Source organism: Pyxicephalus adspersus, chromosome 6, assembly GCF_032062135.1.
Source record: "Pyxicephalus adspersus chromosome 6, UCB_Pads_2.0, whole genome shotgun sequence".
NCBI lineage: Eukaryota > Metazoa > Chordata > Amphibia > Anura > Pyxicephalidae > Pyxicephalus > Pyxicephalus adspersus.
Window position 1 is genome coordinate 15,554,979 of NC_092863.1, and position 4,327 is coordinate 15,559,305.

General features: G+C 36.1%; 1 protein-coding gene and 1 long non-coding RNA gene across 2 annotated transcripts in view; both read left to right on the plus strand.

Moving 5' to 3' along the window:
• Positions 1–4,327, plus strand: part of B4GALNT2 (beta-1,4-N-acetyl-galactosaminyltransferase 2 (SID blood group)) — a 28,507-nt gene that overhangs the window by 18,771 nt on the left and 5,409 nt on the right. The gene's annotated exons all lie outside the window — the stretch shown is intronic.
• LOC140332472 (uncharacterized) lies at positions 1,678–3,232 on the plus strand. Its single transcript, XR_011921136.1, has 3 exons — positions 1,678–1,820; positions 2,390–2,490; positions 3,084–3,232. It is a non-coding gene; the product is annotated as an uncharacterized lncRNA (long non-coding RNA).

Sequence of the window (4,327 nt, forward strand, 5' to 3'; positions counted from 1 at the left end):
GTACATTCTACCTCATAAAGTAACAAGCATGTGCACAGTTTAGATTAGTTGCAATATCCATCTGGTTTACTGCTGAAACATTAGAATTGTAGCTGTTTTATATATATTGGTGGATTTATTGATTATCCAAGATGGCACATAGAACTGACTTCTGCTTCATTTTTGATTTGCACATTTTATTTTTTAGACATTATTATATTATTATGTAATGCTGTGTTCAAAATAATAGCAGTATGTTTAAAAAAGTGAATAAAGCTCACATTCTTAAAATTCTATTTTTTTAATATACCCAAATGCATTGGGAACACTGCACATTCTTTACATACTTTTTCACATAACTGTATTCGTAGTCCCACATCAATAGGTGTGGGATAGTGGATTCTTGGATTTCTTGCTTGGCTTGTCTTGTACTGTATCATGCAAGAACAGAATGAAGACAGAAGAAGTTTAAAATAACTAAGGGGACAGATTTTATTTTGTTGTGGTGTAAAATTGGAGCAGCTGAGATAATAAATTGAAATCATTCTAATAATTATATTAAATATTCCCATTTCATTTGCTTCTGTTTAGCTTTGCACTGGGACACAATTAGTAAATTCCTTCCAATGTGTTATTAATCTTTCCCAATTTTAATTTCCTTCTAAACAATGATTTTAATATAAAAATTTAATTAAACTTGGACTTTACTATGCCTTATCTAGGGCTTACCTGGTCTTGTCATAAAAAAATCAGAAAGGTCCTATCCATTCAGGACCTATTCAAATGCTAAGCCTGACATCTACAGATAAATAATTGTTTCAATCTTTCCTTTATGTTTTTATATTACAAAGGTTTTTGGGTTTTGTTAAATGAAAATTCCCAGTGAGGGGGAAGTGCATTGCTCAGACCACATTGTAATACATTGTATTCCTATAGATAATATGATGCACTGAGTTGCTAGTTCTGGGTTGAACCCCATTTTGCCTTCATAAATGTGAATATCTTTAATAAGTGTGCATGTTATTTTCTATAATTTATGTTACCTTTCTCAGGTTGCACGTCATGTAAAGGAAATATACAATGAAATACGTAAATAAAGCCTGATAAATTCAAAACAAAACAACCAAATGAAAACAATACCTCAAAATAAAACAAAAACAAAAAAAAGTCCAAAAAAATCTTAAGTAATATATCATACTAAAGGACAGTCTCTTATATAAGTACAAAACCAAAAATCCCCCTGCTTCTGCCTTGATATAACTTTAAACTCCCATCTCTCCCAAAGTTATCCTGTAGAAGCGGAGAAAGGTTTAAGAACTATAGTTCGGCTTTGATGAATGTATTTCATTACATAGGGATGCTGTATATGTGTGAGCAATTTCAAATATATTGTATTTTTATGATTATTAGGTGTAATTGTTTTGGTGCCTGTATTATTTTTTCTTTGTTGAAATAGGAAATTTTATATTCATGTAGTTATGTGGCATCCTTTACATTGTGCTTCCACCACAACTTTATGGAACTTTATGGTCTTTCTATGAATAGCTATGTATTTTTTTTTGTTAAGACCCTGCAATATGTCTCCTACATGATGTGGCTTTATTATTTAGGGTCCAAAAGTTCTCTTAATATTTTAGAATTTTAGTTCAAATATTTATTACATTCCAATTTACATCTCTTTATTTATGTTTTAGTTTTCCAGTTGCCAAGAAGAGTGCATGCTCCTGCCAGTTTGTTAAAAAGAGGGTGGAGGTGAACCGTCTGAAGGAATATTTGCCTGTAGATGATTTAATGTCAGCTGCAGAGAGACGTAAAAAGGAATATGAACATTACAAGAAAAGGTAAGACACCGAGGCTGGGTGGTGGTGGTGAGGGGCTTTAAAAGTAAGCAGGGCTGATTTAGGTATAGGGCAACCTGGGTAATTGTACAACTTGGAATAAATGTCTGAAAAATAATATTAGTTGGCAAATGTTTTCAATCCTGAACCAGATCCATTCCATGCTTGTGGGATCACCCAGATTCTCCCATGGTAGTCTGTTTTCTCCAGTCTGTAATAAATCAGGCACATCGTCTGAGCAAAAAGTAAAGCTGTGGGAGGAACCCAGCAGGTCCACCCACTGCAGAAAAATACAGTAGGGGGGATATACAAGACCATACACCCTGCACAGGCAGAGAGAGCAGATGGGACTGGTCCTAAAAATGGCATTTCAGAAAGGGTAAAACCAATATTATGTGAATTTTTTTTTATATTATCTTCAATGCTACATCGTTTTCATTTATGCCACCATACATACAATACTACATTTGGGTATCAATACTTTTAAACAATATATTAATAATCATTTTCCAAGAATACCCCCTCTTGTAACCTTATTCTTACAAAGTTATTTCTGCTTCTGTCTCTCTCAGGGAACTGACCCAGAATATTATTGTAGCACCTTCCAACTCGCCATTAAGGTATCCCATTTATGGAGTCCAAGTCATGCCACTTAGAACAATCCTACTACCTGGTAAGAACAGCATTTCTGTACGCTAAATGTCAGCACATGGCTTTTTGATTTTTAAAGGTGACATGGGACACTATACCCCTTATCATAACGCATAGGTTTATTTGGATTCACTAAGAGTTCAATGACCATAAAAATGCATGAAGCCACCAATACTCTGGATTACACTAATAGTCATGGACAATAATGGGTAAGTGCAGATAGACGATTTACTCTCTAATGCTGCGTGGAGAACCTCTGCAGCCCATTTTGGCACAGCCCATGGGCTAGTACTGGTCTGCAACCCCGGTGGTTGGGGACCCCTGCGGTAATATCTAGAAAGACTAGATTAAACATAACTAATGTGATGGGTGAACGCCAACACACAGGTGAACACAGACAAAGAATGCAGACTGATAGACTCACTGTATGGGAATTTGTTTAATCTTCAGAAAGCACTGCAAGGCAAGTGATCATCTATAAATAATAAATGTGTGCCGGTTATCATGATTGGATTTATTCTATCCAGGGAAATTTGAGTTACAGTTTTAGTGCAAAAATTAAGCTAAGTTGGAAAACCGTTTCCTAAAAATGTACTTTTTTTGTTTCTGTTACAGGTTTACGAATTGATGCGTCTCTGCCAAAATATACTGTATGTACAGGTCTCTTCTGTAAATAGTTTATCTTCCTGCTTGCCGTTTTTTTGTTTTTGTATTCTTATGCAAGAACAATTAAGTTTTGCATTTCCATGACACAATAACTCCCATATACAAGAACTGCTGAATTCCTGATCACAGAAGATGGAACAAAAATGTTGGTGCCAGCAAGGGTTGCTGGCTTTTAGTTGACCAGATTCTTAGCAAATGAAGTGACATACAATACATGTCATTGGTTTTGCTTTATTACTGTATTTCATTAGCATTATTTTAAAGCACCAACATATTATGCAGTGCTGTATATTTAACAGAAGGTACAAACAAATACAAACAATGACGCAGGAGGAAGTGAAGATCCTGTCTTTTGTTTTTGCTACCATTCTATCTGTAATTCTGCTGTAGCACTGATGAAAGGGGGTTGTTATAGCCCCAAATGTGTTGGATGCTCTACACTTTTTTGTTATTATTATTATACAGTATTTATATAGCGCCATCATATTATGCAGCGCTGTACAAAGTCCATAGTCATGTCACTAAATGTCCCTCAAAGGAGCTCACAATCTAATGTCCCTACCATAGTGATATGTCATTAATGTAGTCTAAGGTCAATTTTAGGGGAAAACCAATTAATCCTATTGCATGTTTTTGGGATGTGGGAGGAAACCGGAGTACCCGGAGGAAACCCACGCAGACACGGGGAGAACCTGCAAACTCCATGCAGATAGTGTCCTGGCTGGGATTCGAACCTAGCGCTGCAAAGGCCGGAGTGCTAACCCCTGAGCCACCGTGCTGCCACAGGAAATGCATATATTATACAGTTTTGGTCTGAAAAAAGCTTGAGAATTTTCATACATGGATCTCAACCCCCAGGTCCCTCCCTAGATAGCATCCATGTGATGTTGAGCCTCCATAATTGGGAGGAAAAAGCTAAATGTTGCTGGACAATGTTTAGCCAGGCCATGAGACAAGCTCTTCTAGGTCACAGGATCCAATGCAATGAGAGTAAGTAGTTTCTTAGGATTTGGAATTCTGTTTTTGCAGGTTGCACTTGATGCATCTATTGGAGTCTTTGACATTCAAGTTAATATATCTGGAATTACTGGTGTTCACATTAAAGGCAGAGGAGAAAAACATCTGAACATTATTACTCATGATATCCATGTGTTAAATCTCATTCTGGGGACCACAACTTATACAAGTACTCT